Here is a 17,938-nt window from a genome sequence, read left to right on the forward strand (position 1 = left end):
AGTAATGTGGCAGTTGAGGGAATAATTGGTGTACATGGGGTGTTCAGTGTTGTAAATGAAAATGGTGAAGAGCTTGTAGATTTATGTGCTGAAAAAGGACTGTTGATTGGGAATACCTGGTTTAAAAAGCGAGATATACATAAGTATACTTTTGTAAGTAGGAGAGATGGCCAGAGAGCGTTATTGGATTACGTGTTAATTGACAGGCGTGCGAAAGAGAGACTTTTGGATGTTAATGTGCTGAGAGGTGCAACTGGAGGGATGTCTGATCATTATCTTGTGGAGGCTAAGGTGAAGATTTGTATGGGTTTTCAGAAAAGAAGAGTGAATGTTGGGGTGAAGAGGGTGGTGAGAGTAAGTGAGCTTGAGAAGGAGACCTGTGTGAGGAAGTACCAGGAGAGACTGAGTACAGAATGGAAAAAGGTGAGAACAATGGAAGTAAGGGGAGTGGGGGAGGAATGGGATGTATTTAGGGAATCAGTGATGGATTGCGCAAAAGATGTTTGTGGCATGAGAAGAGTGGGAGGTGGGTTGATTAGAAAGGGTAGTGAGTGGTGGGATGAAGAAGTAAGAGTATTAGTGAAAGAGAAGAGAGAGGCATTTGGACGATTTTTGCAGGGAAAAAATGCAATTGAGTGGGAGATGTATAAAAGAAAGAGACAGGAGGTCAAGAGAAAGGTGCAATAGGTGAAAAAAAGGGCAAATGAGAGTTGGGGTGAGAGAGTATCATTAAATTTTAGGGAGAATAAAAAGATGTTCTGGAAGGAGGTAAATAAAGTGCGTAAGACAAGGGAGCAAATTGGAACTTCAGTGAAGGGCGCAAATGGGGAGGTGATAACAAGTAGTGGTGATGTGAGAAGGAGATGGAGTGAGTATTTCGAAGGTTTGTTGAATGTGTTTGATGATAGAGTGGCAGATATAGGGTGTTTTGGTCGAGGTGGTGTGCAAAGTGAGAGGGTTAGGGAAAATGATTTGGTAAACAGAGAAGAGGTAGTGAAAGCTTTGCGGAAGATGAAAGCCGGCTAGGCAGCAGGTTTGGATGGCATTGCAGTGGAATTTATAAAAAAAAGGGGGTGACTGTATTGTTGACTGGTTGGTAAGGTTATTTAATGTATGTATGACTCATGGTGAGGTGCCTGAGGATTAGCGGAATGCGTGCATAGTGCCATTGTACAAAGGCAAAGGGGATAAGAGTGAGTGCTCAAATTACAGAGGTATAAGTTTGTTGAGTATTCCTGGTAAATTATATGGGAGGGTATTGATTGAGAGGGTGAAGGCATGTACAGAGCATCAGATTGGGGAAGAACAGTGTGGTTTCATAAGTGGTAGAGGATGTGTGGATCAGGTGTTTGCTTTGAAGAATGTATGTGAGAAATACTTAGAAATGCAAATGGATTTGTATGTAGCATTTATGGATCTGGAGAAGGCATATGATAGAGTTGATAGAGATGCTCTGTGGAAGGTATTAAGAATATATGGTGTGGGAGGCAAGTTGTTAGAAGCAGTGAAAAGTTTTTATCGAGGATGTAAGGCATGTGTACGTGTAGGAAGAGAGGAAAGTGATTGGTTCTCAGTGAATGTAGGTTTGCGGCAGGGGTGTGTGATGTCTCCATGGTTGTTTAATCTATTTATGGATGGGGTTGTTAGGGAGGTAAATGCAAGAGTTTTGGAAAGAGGGGCAAGTATGAAGTCTGCTGGGGATGAGAGAGCTTGGGAAGTGAGTCAGTTGTTGTTCGCTGATGACACAGCGCTGGTGGCTGATTCATGTGAGAAACTGCAGAAGCTGGTGACTGAGTTTGGTAAAGTGTGTGGAAGAAGAAAGTTAAGAATAAATGTGAATAAGAGCAAGGTTATTAGGTACAGTAGGGTTGAGGGTCAAGTCAATTGGGAGGTGAGTTTGAACGGAGAAAAACTGGAGGAAGTGAAGTGTTTTAGATATCTGGGAGTGGATCTGGCAGCGGATGGAACCATGGAAGCGGAAGTGGATCATAGGGTGGGGGAGGGGGCGAAAATTCTGGGGGCCTTGAAGAATGTGTGGAAGTCGAGAACATTATCTCGGAAAGCAAAAATGGGTATGTTTGAAGGAATAGTGGTTCCAACAATGTTGTATGGTTGCGAGGCGTGGGCTATGGATAGAGTTGTGCGCAGGAGGATGGATGTGCTGGAAATGAGATGTTTGAGGACAATGTGTGGGGTGAGGTGGTTTGATCGAGTGAGTAACGTAAGGGTAAGAGAGATGTGTGGAAATAAAAAGAGCGTGGTTGAGAGAGCAGAAGAGGGTGTTTTGAAGTGGTTTGGGTACATGGAGAGGATGAGTGAGGAAAGATTGACCAAGAGGATATATGTGTCGGAGGTGGAGGGAACAAGGAGAAGAGGGAGACCAAATTGGAGGTGGAAAGATGGAGTGAAAAAGATTTTGTGTGATCGGGGCCTGAACATGCAGGAGGGTGAAAGGAGGGCAAGGAATAGAGTGAATTGGAGCGATGTGGTATACCGGGGCTGACGTGCTGTCAGTGGATTGAATCAAGGCATGTGAAGCGTCTGGGGTAAACCATGGAAAGCTGTGTAGGTATGTATATTTTCGTGTGTGGACGTATGTATATACATGTGTATGGGGGGGGGGGGGTTGGGCCATTTCTTTCGTCTGTTTCCTTGCGCTACCTCGCAAACGCGGGAGACAGCGACAAAGTATAAGAAAAAAAAAAAAAAAAAAAAATATATATATATATATATATATATATATATATATATATATATATATATATATATATATATATATATATACATATATATATATATATATATATATATATATATATATATATATATATATATATATATATATATATATATATATATATATTTTTTTTTTTTTTTTTGCTTTGTCGCTGTCTCCCGCGTTTGCGAGGTAGCGCAAGGAAACAGACGAAAGAAATGGCCCAACCCACCCCCATACACATGTATATACATACGTCCACACACGCAAATATACATACCTACACAGCTTTCCATGGTTTACCCCAGACGCTTCACATGCCTTGATTCAATCCACTGTCAGCACGTCAACCCCGGTATACCACATCGCTCCAATTCACTCTATTCCTTGCCCTCCTTTCACCCTCCTGCATGCTCAGGCCCCGATCACACAAAATCTTTTTCACTCCATCTTTCCACCTCCAATTTGGTCTCCCTCTTCTCCTCGTTCCCTCCACCTCCGACACATATATTCTCTTGGTCAATCTTTCCTCACTCATTCTCTCCATGTGCCCGAACCATTTCAAAACACCCTCTTCTGCTCTCTCAACCACGCTCTTTTTATTTCCACACATCTCTCTTACCCTTACGTTACTTACTCGATCAAACCACCTCACACCACACATTGTCCTCAAACATCTCATTTCCAGCACATCCATCCTCCTGCGCACAACCCTATCCATAGCCCACGCCTCGCAACCATACAACATTGTTGGAACCACTATTCCTTCAAACATACCCATTTTTGCTTTCCGTGATAATGTTCTCGACTTCCACACATTCTTCAAGTCTTCCAGAATTTTCGCCCCCTCCCCCACCCAATGATCCACTTCCGCTTCCATGGTTCTATCCGCTGCCAGATCCACTCCCAGATATCTAAAACACTTCACTTCCTCCAGTTTTTCTCCATTCAAACTCACCTCCCAATTGACTTGACCCTCAACCCTACTGTACCTAATAACCTTGCTCTTATTCACATTTACTCTTAACTTTCTTCTTTCACACACTTTACCAAACTCAGTCACCAGCTTCTGCAGTTTCTCACATGAATCAGCCACCAGCGCTGTATCATCAGCGAACAACAACTGACTCACTTCCCAAGCTCTCTCATCCCCAACAGACTTCATACTTGCCCCTCTTTCCAAAACTCTTGCATTCACCTCCCTAACAACCCCATCCATAAACAAATTAAACAACCATGGAGACATCACACACCCCTGCCGCAAACCTACATTCACATATATATATATATATATATATATATATATATATATATATATATATATATATATATATAAAAGAAAGAGACAGGAAGTCAAAAGAAAGGTGCAAGAGGTGAAAAAAGGGCAAATGAGAGTTGGGGTGAGAGAGTATCATTAAATTTTAGGGAGAATAAAAAGATGTTCTGGAAGGAGCTAAATAAAGTGCGTAAGACAAGGGAGCAAATGGGAACTTCAGTGAAGGGCGCAAATGGGGAGGTGATAACAAGTAGTGGTGATGTGAGAAGGAGATGGAGTGAGTATTTTGAAGGTTTGTTGAATGTGTTTGATGATAGAGTGGCAGATATAGGGTGTTTTGGTCGAGGTGGTGTGCAAAGTGAGAGGGTTAGGGAAAATGATTTGGTAAACAGAGAAGAGGTAGTGAAAGCTTTGCGGAAGATGAAAGCCGGCAAGGCAGCAGGTTTGGATGGTATTGCAGTGGAATTTATTAAAAAAGGGGGTGACTGTATTGTTGACTGGTTGGTAAGGTTATTTAAAGTATGTATGACTCATGGTGAGGTGCCTGAGGATTGGCGGAATGCGTGCATAGTGCCATTGTACAAAGGCAAAGGGGATAAGAGTGAGTGCTCAAATTACAGAGGTATAAGTTTGTTGAGTATTCCTGCTAAATTATATGGGAGGGTATTGATTGAGAGGGTGAAGGCATGTACAGAGCATCAGATTGGGGAAGAGCAGTGTGGTTTCAGAAGTGGTAGAGAATGTGTGGATCAGGTGTCTGCTTTGAAGAATGTATTTGAGAAATACTTAGAAATGCAAATGGATTTGTATGTAGCATTTATGGATCTGGAGAAGGCATATGATAGAGTTGATAGAGATGCTCTGTGGAAGGTATTAAGAATATATGGTGTGAGAGGCAAGTTGTTAGAAGCAGTGAAAAGTTTTTATCGAGGTTGTAAGGCATGTGTACGTGTAGGAAGAGAGGAAAGTGATTGGTTCTCAGTGAATGTAGGTTTGCGGCAGGGGTGTGTGATGTCTCCATGGTTGTTTAATCTGTTTATGGATGGGGTTGTTAGGGAGGTGAATGCAAGAGTTTTGGAAAGAGGGGCAAGTATGAAGTCTGTTGGGGATGAGAGAGCTTGGGAAGTGAGTCAGTTCTTGTTCGCTGATGATACAGCGCTGGTGGCTGATTCATGTGAGAAACTGCAGAAGCTGGTGACTGAGTTTGGTAAAGTGTGTGAAAGAAGAAAGTTAAGAGTAAATGTGAATAAGAGCAAGGTTATTAGGTACAGTAGGGTTGAGGGTCAAATCAATTGGGAGGTGAGTTTGAATGGAGAAAAACTGGAGGAAGTGAAGTGTTTTAGATATCTGGGAGTGGATCTGGCAGCGGATGGAACCATGGAAGCGGGTGGGGGAGGGGGCGAAAATTCTGGGAGCCTTGAAGAATGTGTGGAAGTCGAGAACATTATCTCGGAAAGCAAAAATGGTTATGTTTGAAGGAATAGTGGTTCCAACAATGTTGTATGGTTGCGAGGCGTGGGCTATGGATAGAGTTGTGCGCAGGAGGATGGATGTGCTGGAAATGAGATGTTTGAGGACAATGTGTGGTGTGAGGTGGTTTGATCGAGTAAGTAACGTAAGGGTAAGAGAGATGTGTGGAAATAAAAAGAGCGTGGTTGAGAAAGCAGAAGAGGGTGTTTTGAAATGGTTTGGGCACATGGAGAGAATGAGTGAGGAAAGATTGACCAAGAGGATATATGTGTCGGAGGTGGAGGGAACGAGGAGAAGAGGGAGACCAAATTGGAGGTGGAAAGATGAAGTGAAAAAGATTTTGTGTGATCGGGGCCTGAACATGATGGAGGGTGAAAGGAGGGCAAGGAATAGAGTGAATTGGAGCCATGTGGTAACCGGGGTTGACGTGCTGTCAGTGGATTGAAGCCGGGCATGTGAAGCGTCTTGGGTAAACCATGAAAAGTTTTGTGGAGCCTGGATGCGGAAAGGGAGCCGTGAATTCGGTTCATTATACAAGACAGGTAGAGACTGAGTGTAAACAAATGTGGCCTTTGTTGTCTTTTCCTTGCTCTACCTCGCGCGCATGCGGGGGGATGGAGGTGCCATTTCATGTTTGGTGGGGTGGCGATGAGAATGGATGAAGGCAGCAAGTATGAATATGTCCATGTGTATATATGTATATGTCTGTGTATGTATATGTATTTATATGTCGAAATGTATAGGTATGGATATGTGCGTGTGTGAATGTTTATGTAATCATGTGTATGTGGGAGGGTTGGGCCATTCTTTCGTCTGTTTCCTTGCACTACTTTGCTAACGCGGGAGATAGCGACTAAGTATAATCTATTTATTATTTATTTTGCTTTGTCGCTGTCTCCCGCGTTAGCGAAATAGCGCAAGGAAACAGACGAAAGAATAGCCCAACCCATTCACATACACATATATATACATACACGTCCACTCACGCAAATATACATACCTATACATCTCAACGTATACATATATATATATATATATATATATATATATATATATATATATATATATATATATATATATATATATATATATATATATATATATATATATATTTTTTTTTTTTTTTTTTTTTTTTTCTTTTTTTTTCATACTATTCGCCATTTCCCGCATTAGCGAGGTAGCGCTAAGAACAGAGGACTGGGCCTTTGAGGGAATATCCTCACCTGGCCCCCTTCTCTGTTCCTTCTTCTGGAAAAAAAAAAAAAAAAAAAAAAAAAAGAGAGGGGAGGATTTCCAGCCCCCCGCTCCCTTCCCTTTTAGTCGCCTTCTACGACACGCAGGGAATACGTGGGAAGTATTCTTTCTCCCCTATCCCCAGGGATATATATATATATATATATATATATATATATATATATATATATATATATATATATATATATATATATATATATATATATATATATATATATATATATATATATATATATGTATATATATATATATATATACACACAGACATATACATATATACACATGTACAGAATTCATACTGTCTGCCTTTATTCATTCCCATCGCCACCTCGCCAATTCACTCTATTCCTTACACGCCTTTCAGACTCCTGCATGTTCAGGCCCCAATCGCTGAAGATCTTTTTCACTCCATCCTTCCACCTCCGATTTTGTCTCCCACTTCTCATGGTTCCCTCTAACACTGACAAATATATCTTCTTTGCCAATCTTTCCTCATTCATCCTCTCCAAGAGAACAAAAAATTTCAAAACACCCTCCTCTGTTCTCTCAGCCACACTCCTTTTATTACCACATATCTCTCTTACCCTTTCATTACTTACTCGATCAAACTACCTCAAAACACATATTGTCCTCAAACATCTCATTTCCAACACATCCACCCTCTGTCAAACAACTCTATCTATAGCCCACGCCTCGAACCATATAACATTGTTGGAACCAATATTCCTTCAAACATACCCATTTTTGCTTTCCGAGATATTGTTCTCGTCTTCCACACATTTTTCAACGCTCCCAGAACTTTCGCCCCCCTCCCCCACCCTGTGACTCACTTCTGCTTCCATGCTTCCATCCGCTGCCAAATCCACTCCCAGATATCTAAAACACCTCACTTCCTCCAGTTTTTCTCCATTCAAACTTACCTTCCAGTTGACTTGTCCCTCAAGCCTACTGTACCTAATAACCTGGCCCTTATTCACATTTACTCTCATCTTCCTTATTTCGCACATTTTACCAAACTCAATCACCAGCCTCTGCAGTTTCTCACCCGAATCAGCCTCAAGCGCTGTATCATCAGCGAACAACAACTGACTCATTTCCGAAGCTCTCTCATCCACAACAAACTGCATACTAGAACTTCTCTCCAAAATCTTGCATTCACCTCCCTAACAACCTCATCCATAAACAAGTTAAACAACCATGGAGACATCACACACCCCTGCCACAAACCGACATTCACTGAAAACCAATCACTTTACTCTCTTCCTACTCGTACACATTCCTTACATCGTCGATAAAAACTTTTCACTGCTTCTAGCAACTTGTCTTCCACACCAAATATTCTTAATACCTTCCACAGAGCATCTCTCAACTCTACCATATTCCTTCTCCACATCCATAAAAGCTACAGGCAATTCCATTTGCTTTTCTAAGTACTTCTCACTTATTTTTCAAAGCAAACACCTGATCCACACATCCTTTACCACTTCTGAAACCACACTGTTCTTCCCCAATCTGATGCTCTGTACATGCTTTCACCCTCTCAATCAATACCCTCCGATGTAATTTACCAGGAATATTCAACAAACTTATACCTCTGTAACTTGAGCATTCACCTTTATCCCCTTTGCCTTTCTACAATGGCAATTTGCACACATTCCGCCAAGGTGAAGAGAATGGTGAGAGTAAGGTATCTTGGGAAGGAAACTTATGTGAGGAAGTACCAGGACAGTGCAGAACGGGAAAAGGTGAGATCAAATGACTCAAGGAGAGTGGGGGAGGAATGGTATGTATTTTGGTGAGCAGTGACGGCTTGCGCAAAGGATGCTTGTGGTATGAGACACGTTGGAGGGTGGGTAGATTAGAAAGGGTAGTGAGTAGTGGTACAAAGAGGTAAGACTATTAGTGAAAAAGAGGAGAGAAGCATTTGGACGATTTTTGTTAAGAAATAGTGCAAATGACTGGGAGATGTATAAAAGAAAGAAGCAAAAGGTCAAGAGAAGGGTGCAAGAGGTGAAAAAGAGGGCAAATGAGAGTTGGGATGAGAGAATACCTATAACTTTAGGAAGACTGAAAAGATGTTTTGGAAGGAGGTAAATAAAGTGCGTAAGACAAGAGGGAACATCGGTGAAGGGGGCTAATGGGGAGGTAATACCAAGTAGTGATGTGAGAAGGAGATGGAGTGAGAATTGTTGAATGCGTTAGATGATAGAGTGGCAGATATAGGGTGTTATGGTCGAGGTGGTGTGCGAAGTGAGTGGGTCAGGAAGAATAGTTCGGTAAAGACAGAAGAGGTAGTTAAAGGCTTGCGGAAAATGAAAGCCGGCAAGGCGGGGGGGTTTGGATGATATTGCAATGGAATTTATTAATAGAGGGTGTGACTGTGTTGTTCAGGGTTTGGTGAGGATATTCACTGTATGTATGGCTTAGGGTGAACGGCCTGAGGATTGGCGGAATGCATGCATACTGCCGTTGTGCAGAGACAAAGGGAATAAAGGTGAGTGTTCAAATTACAGAGGTATAAGATTGTAGAGTATTCCTGGGAAATTATATGGGAGGGTATTGACTGAGAGGGTGAAGCCATGTACAGAGCATCAGACTAGGGAAGACAAGTGCGGTTTCAAAAGTGGTAGACAATGTCAGCTGGTAGCTGACTCGGGTGAGAAGCTGCAGAGCTTGTGACTCAAGTTGGTAAAGTGTGTGACAGAAAAAAAAAACGGAGAATAAATGTGAATAAGAGCAAGGTTATTAGGTACAGTAGAGGTGAGGGACAAATCAATTGGGAGGTAAGTTTGAATGGAGAAAATTTGGAGGAAGTGAAGTGCTTTAGATATCTTAGAGTGGATTTTGCAACGGTTGGAACCATGGAAGCGGAAGTGATTCACAGGGTGGGGGAGGGGGGCCAGAGTTCTGGGAGCGTTGAAATATGTGTGGAAAGCGAGAACATTATCTCAGAAAGCAAAAATGGATATGTTTGAAGGAATTGTGGTTCACACAATGTTTTATGTTTGCGAGGCGTAGGCTATAGAATGGTTTGTGCGGAGGAGGGTGGATATGTTGGAAGAGAGATGTTTGAGGACAATATATTGTGTGAGGTGGTTTGATTGAGTAAGCATTGAAAGGATAAGAGAGGAGTGTGGTACTAAAAAGAATTTGGTTCAGGAAGCAAAAGAGGGTGTTTTGAAATTATGAGTGAGGAAAGATTGACAAAGAGGATATATGTGTCAGAGGTGGAGGGAACGAGGAGAAGTGGGAGACCAAATTGAAGGTGGAAGGATGGAGTGAAAAAACTTTTGAATGATCGGGGCTTGAACATGTAGGAGGGTGAATTGGAACGATGTGGTATACCGAGGTCGACGTGCTGTCAATGGATTGAACCAGGGCATGTGAGGCGTCTGGGTTAAACCATGGAAAGTTTGTGGGGCCTGGATGTGGAAAGAGAGCTTTGGTTTCGGTGCATTATACATTACAGCTACAGCCTGAGTGTGCTACATAGTGCACATGCGGAGGGAGGGGTTGTCATTTCATGTGTGGCGGGATAGCAACATGAATGAATAAAGACAAGAAGTATGAATTATGTACATGTGTACATATGTATATGTCGGTATATATATATATATATATATATATATATATATATATATATATATATATATATATATATATATATATATATATATATTTTATACTAATCGCCATTTCCCGCATTAGCGAGGTAGCGTTAAGAACAGAGGATGAGGACTGGGCCTTTGAGGGAATATCCTCACCTGGCCCCTTTCTCTGTTTCTTCTTTTGGAAAAAAAAAATGAGGGGAAGATTTCCAGCCTCCGTATATATATATATATATATATATATATATATATATATATATATATATATATATATATATATATATATATATATATATATATATATATATATATATATATATATATATATATATATATATATATATATATATATACATATATATATATATATATATATATATATATATATATATATATATATTTGTATATAAGTATACGTATGTAGGTAGGAGAGATAGCCAGAGAGCGTTATTGGATTACGTGTTAATTGATAGACGCACGAAAGAGAGACTTTTGGATGTTAATGTGCTGAGAGGTGCAACTGGAGGGATGTCTGATCATTATCTTGTGGAGGCGAAGGTGAAGATTTGTGGGGGTTTTCAGAAAAGAAGAGAGAATGTTGGGGTGAAGAGAGTGGTGAGAGTAAGTGAGCTTGGGAAGGAGACTTGTGTGAGGAAGTACCAGGAGAGACTGAGTACAGAATGGAAAAAGGTGGGAACAAAGGTAAGGGGAGTGGGCGAGGAATGGGATGTATTTAGGGAAGAAGTGATGGCTTGCGCAAAAGACGCTTGTGGCATGAGAAGCGTGGGAGGTGGGTTGATTAGAAAGGGTAGTGAGTGGTTGGATGAAGAAGTAAGATTATTAGTGAAAGAGAAGAGAGAAGCATTTGGATTATTTTTGCAGGGAAAAAATGCCAATAAGTGGGATATGTATAAAAGAATGAGACAGGAGGTTAAGAGAAAGGAGCATGAGGTGAAAAAGAGGGCAAATGAGAGTTGGGATGAGAGAGTATCATTAAATTTTAGGGAGAATAAAAAGATGTTATGGAAGGAGGTAAATAAAGTGCGTAAGACAAGGGAGGAAATGGAAACTTCAGTGAAGGGGGCTAATTGGGAGGTGATAACAAGAAGTGGTGATGTGAGAAGATGGTGTGAGTATTTTAAAGGTTTGTTGAATGTGTTTGATGATAGAGTGGCAGATATAGGGTGTTTTGGTCGAGGTGGTGTGCAAAGTGAGAGGAGTGGGGAAAATAATTGGTAAACAGAGAAGAGGTAGTAAAAGCTTTGCAGAAGATGAGAGCCAGCAAGGCATCGGGTTTGGATGGTATTGCAGTGGAATTTATTAAAAAGGGAGGTGACTATATTGTTGACTGGTTTGTAAGGATTTTTAATGTATGTATGACTCACGGTGAGGCAGCTGAGGATTGGCGAAATGCTTGCAAAGTGCCAATGTACAAGGGCAAAGGGAATAAGAGCGATTGCTCAAATTACAGAGGTGTAACTTTGTTGAATATTCCTGGGAAACTATATGGAGGGTATTCATTCAGAAGGTGAAGGAATACACAGAGCATCAGATTGGGGAAGACCAGTGTGGTTTCAGAAGTGGAAGAGGATGTGTGGATCAGGTGTTTCCTTTGAAGAATGTATGTGAGAAATTATTAGAAATGCAAATGGATTTCTATGTACCATTTATGGATATGGAGAAGGCATATGATAGAGTTGATAGAGATGCTCTGTGGAAGGTATTAAGAATATTTGGTGTGGGAGGCAAGTTGTTAGAAGCAGTGAAAAGTATTTATCGAGGATGTAAGGAATGTGTATGGGTAGTAAGAGAGGAAAATGATTCGTTCTCAGTGAATGTAGCTTTGTGGCAGGGATGTGTGATGTCTCCATGGTTGTTTAATTTGTTTATGCATGGTGTTGTTAGGGAGGTGAATGCAAGAGTTTTGGAAAGAGGGGCAAGTACACAGTCTGTTATGGATGAAAGAGCTTGGGAACTGAGTCAGTTGTCGTTCGGTGATGATACAGCGCTGGTGGCTGATTCATGTGAGAAACTGCAGAAGCTGGTGACTGCGTTTGGTAAAGCGTGTGAAAGAAGAAAGCTGAGTAAATGTGAATAAGAGCAAGGTTGTTAGGTAAAGTAGAGTTTACGGACAAGTCAATTGGGAGGTAAGTTTGTATGGAGAAAAACTGGAGGAAGTGAAGTGTTTTAGATATCTGGGAGTGGATTTGACAGCAAATGGAACCATGGAAGAGAACGTGAATCATAGGGTGGGGGAGGGGACGAAAGTTCTGGGAGTGTTGAAGAATGTGTGATGTGTTGAAGAATGAGTATGTTTCAAGGAATGGTAGTTCCAACAATGTTATATAGTTGCGAGGCGTGGGCTATGAATAGAGTTGTGCGAATGAGGTTGGATGTGCTGAAAATGAGATGTTTGAAGACAATATGTGGTGTGAGGTGGTTTGATCGAGTAAGTAATAATAGGGTAAGAGAGATGTGTGGTAATAAAAAGAGTGTGGTTGAGATAGCAGAAGAGGGTATTTTGAAATGGTTTGGTCACATAGAAAGAATGAGTGAGGAAAGATTGACCAAGAGGATATATGTGTCAGAGATGGAGGGACCGAGCAAATGTGGGAGACCAAATTGGATGTGGAAAAATGGAGCGAAAAAGATTTTGAGTGATCGGGGCCTGAACATGCCGGAGGATGAAAAGAATGCAAGGAATAGAGTGAATTGCAACGATGTGGTATACCAAGGTCGACATGCTGTCAATAGATTGAACCAGGGCATGTGAAGCGTCTGGGTAAACCATGGAAATTTCTGTGGGGCCTGGATGTGGAAACGGAGCTGTGGTTTCGGTATATTATTACATGACAACTAGAGAATGAGCGTGAACAAATGTGGTCTTTGTTGTCTTTTCCTAGCATTACGTCTCATACATGAGGGGGGAGGATGTTGTTATTTCGTGTGTGGTGGGGTGGTGATGGGAATGAGTAGACGCAGACAATATAAACTGTGTACATGTGTATATATGTATATGTCTCTGTGTGTATATATATGTATACGTTGAAATGTATAGGTATGTATATATGCATGTGTGGACGAGTATGTATATACATGTGTATGTGGGTGGGTTGGGCCGTTCTTTCGTCTGTTTCCTTGCGCTACCTCGCTAACGTGGGAGACAGCGACAAAGCAAGATAAATAAATAAATATACATATACATACACACACACACACACATATATATATATATATATATATATATATATATATATATATATATATATATATATATATATATATATATATATATATATATATATATATATATATATTTTTTTTTATATATTATACTTTGTCGCTGTCTCCCGTGCCTGCAAGGTAGCGCAAGGAAACAGACGAAAGAAATGGCCCAACCCCCCCCATACACATGTATATACACACGTACACACACGCAAATATACAAACCTACACAGCTTTCCATGGTTTACCCCAGACGCTTCACACCCCTTGATTCAATCCACTGACAGCACGTCAACCCCGGTATACCACATCGCTCCAATTCACTCTATTCCTCGCCCTCCTTTCACCCTCCTGCATGTTCAGGCCCCGATCACACAAAATCTTTTTCACTCCATCTTTCCACCTCCAATTTGGTCTCCCTCTTCTCCTCGTTCCCTCCACCTCCGACACATATATCCTCTTGGTCAATCTTTCCTCACTCATTCTCTCCATGTGCCCAAACCACTTCAAAACACCCTCTTCTGCTCTCTCAACCACGCTCTTTTTATTTCCACACATCTCTCTTACCCTTACGTTACTCACTCGATCAAACCACCTCACGCCACACATTGTCCTCAAACATCTCATTTCCAGCACATCCATCCTCCTGCGCACAACTCTATCCATAGCCCACGCCTCGCAACCATACAACATTGTTGGAACCACTATTCCTTCAAACATACCCATTTTTGCTTTCCGAGATAATGTTCTCGACTTCCACACATTCTTCAAGGCCCCCAGAATTTTCGCCCCCTCCCCCACCCTATGATTCACTTCCGTTTCCATGGTTTCATCCGCTGCCAGATCCACTCCCAGATATCTAAAACACTTCACTTCCTCCAGTTTTTCTCCATTCAAACTCACCTCCCAATTGACTTGACCCTCAACCCTACTGTAACTAATAACCTTGCTCTTATTCACATTTACTCTTAACTTTCTTCTTCCACACACTTTACCAAACTCACTCACCAGCTTCTGCAGTTTCTCACATGAATCAGCCACCAGCGCTGTATCATCAGCGAACAACAACTGACTCACTTCCCAAGCTCTCTCATCCCCAACAGACTTCATACTTGCCCCTCTTTCCAAAACTCTTGCATTTACCTCCCTAACAACCCCATCCATAAACAAATTAAACAACCATGGAGACATCACACACCCCTGCCGCAAACCTACATTCACTGAGAACCAATCACTTTCCTCTCTTCCTACACGTACACATGCCTTACATCCTCGATAAAAGGGTGTTTTGGCCGAGGTGGTGTGCAAAGTGAGAGGGTTAGGGAAAATGATTTGGTAAACAGAGAAGAGGTAGTGAAAGCTTTGCGGAAGATGAAAGCCGGCAAGGCAGCAGGTTTGGATGGTATTGCAGTGGAATTTATTAAAAAAGGTGGTGACTGTATTGTTGACTGGTTGGTAAGGTTATTTAATGTATGTATGACTCATGGTGAGGTGCCTGAGGATTGGCGGAATGCGTGCATAGTGCCATTGTACAAAGGCAAAGGGGATAAGAGTGAGTGCTCAAATTACAGAGGTATAAGTTTGTTGAGTATTCCTGGTAAATTATATGGGAGGGTATTGATTGAGAGGGTGAAGGCATGTACAGAGCATCAGATTGGGGAAGAGCAGTGTGGTTTCAGAAGTGGTAGAGGATGTGTGGATAAGGTGTTTGCTTTGAAGAATGTAGGTGAGAAATACTTAGAAAAGCAAATGGATTTGTATGTAGCATTTATGGATCTGGAGAAGGCATATGATAGAGTTGATAGAGATGCTCTGTGGAAGGTATTAAGAATATATGGTGTGGGAGGAAAGTTGTTAGAAGCAGTGATATATATATATATATATATATATATATATATATATATATATATATATATATATATATATATATATATTTTTTTTTTCAAATCATTCGCCATTTCCCGCGTTAGCGAGGTAGCGTTAAGAACAGAGGACTGGGCCATTGAGGGAATATCCTCACCTGGCCCCCTTCTCTGTTCCTTCTTTTGGAAAATTAAAGAAAATTGAGAGGGGAGGATTTCCAGCCCCCCGCTCACTCCCCTTTTAGTCGCCTTCTACGACACGCAGGGAATACGTGGGAAGTATACTTTCTCCCCTATCCCCAGGGATATATATATATATATATATATATATATATATATATATATATATATATATATATATATATATATATATATATATATATATATATATATATATATATATATATATATATATATATATATATATATATATTTATATATATATATATATATATATATATATATATATATATATATATATATATATATATATATATATATATATATATATGTATATATATATATATATATATATATATATATATATATATATACATATATATATATATATATATTCATTTATTTTGCTTTGTCGCTGTCTCACTCGTTGGCGAGGTAGCGCAAGGAAAAAGGCGAAAGAAATGGCCCAACCCACCCCCATACACATTTATATACATACACGTCCACACACGCAAAAATACATACCAATACATCTCAATGTACACATATATATACACACACAGACACGTACATATATACCCATATATACCCATATATATGTATATATATATATATATATATATATATATATATATATATATATATATATATATATATATATATATATATATATATATATATATATATATATTTTTTGAAGAATGTATGTGAGAAATACTTAGAAAAGCAAATGGATTTGTATGTAGCATTTATGGATCTGGAGAAGGCATATGATAGAGTTGATAGAGATGCTCTGTGGAAGGTATTAAGAGTATATGGTGTGGGAGGAAAGTTGTTAGAAGCAGTGAAAAGTTTTTATCGAGGATGTAAGGCATGTGTACGTGTAGGAAGAGAGGAAAGTGATTGGTTCTCAGTGAATGTAGGTTTGCGGCAGGGGTGTGTGATGTCTCCATGGTTGTTTAATTTGTTTATGGATGGGGTTGTTAGGGAGGTAAATGCAAGAGTTTTGGAAAGAGGGGCAAGTATGAAGTCTGTTGGGGATGAGAGAGCTTGGGAAGTGAGTCAGTTGTTGTTCGCTGATGATACAGCGCTGGTGGCTGATTCATGTGAGAAACTGCAGAAACTGGTGACTGAGTTTGGTAAAGTGTGTGGAAGAAGAAAGTTAAGAGTAAATGTGAATAAGAGCAAGGTTATTAGGTACAGTAGGGTTGAGGGTCAAGTCAATTGGGAGGTGAGTTTGAATGGAGAAAAACTGGAGGAAGTGAAGTGTTTTAGATATCTGGGAGTGGATCTGGCAGCGGATGGAACCATGGAAGCGGAAGTGGATCATAGGGTGGGGGAGGGGGCGAGAATTCTGGGGGGCCTTGAAGAATGTGTGGAAGTCGAGAACGTTATCTCGGAAAGCAAAAATGGGTATGTTTGAAGGAATAGTACTTCCAACAATGTTGTATGGTTGCGAGGCGTGGGCTATGGATAGAGTTTTGCGCAGGAGGATGGATGTGCTGGAAATGAGATGTTTGAGGACAATGTGTGGTGTGAGGTGGTTTGATCGAGTGAGTAACGTAAGGGTAAGAGAGATGTGTGGAAATAAAAAAGAGCGTGGTTGAGAGAGCAGAAGAGGGTGTTTTGAAGTTGTTTGGGCACATGGAGAGGATGAGTGAGGAAAGATTGACCAAGAGAATATATGTGTCGGAGGTGGAGGGAACAAGGAGAAGAGGGAGACCAAATTGGAGGTGGAAAGATGGAGTGAAAAAGATTTTGTGTGATCGGGGCCTGAACATGTAGGAGGGTGAAAGGAGGGCAAGGAATAGAGTGAATTGGAGCGATGTGGTATACCGGGGTTGACGTGCTGTCAGTGGATTGAATCAAGGCATGTGAAGCGTCTGGGGTAAACCATGGAAAGCTGTGTAGGTATGTATATTTGCGTGTGTGGACGTATGTATATACATGTGTATGGGGGGGGGGGGGTTTGGGCCATTTCTTTCGTCTGTTTCCTTGCGCTACCTCGCAAACGCGGGAGACAGCGACAAAGTATAAAGTAAAGTAAAAATATATATATATATATATATATATATATATATATATATATATATATATATATATATATATATATATATATATATGTATATATATATATATATATATATATATATATATATATATATATATATATATATATATATATATATATATATATATATATATATATATATATATATATATATATATATATATATGTACATATATATATATATATATATATATATATATATATATATATATATATATATATATATATATATATATATATATATATATATATATATATATATATATATATATATAT

This window comes from Panulirus ornatus, chromosome 11 (assembly GCF_036320965.1).
Source record: "Panulirus ornatus isolate Po-2019 chromosome 11, ASM3632096v1, whole genome shotgun sequence".
Lineage (NCBI taxonomy): Eukaryota > Metazoa > Arthropoda > Malacostraca > Decapoda > Palinuridae > Panulirus > Panulirus ornatus.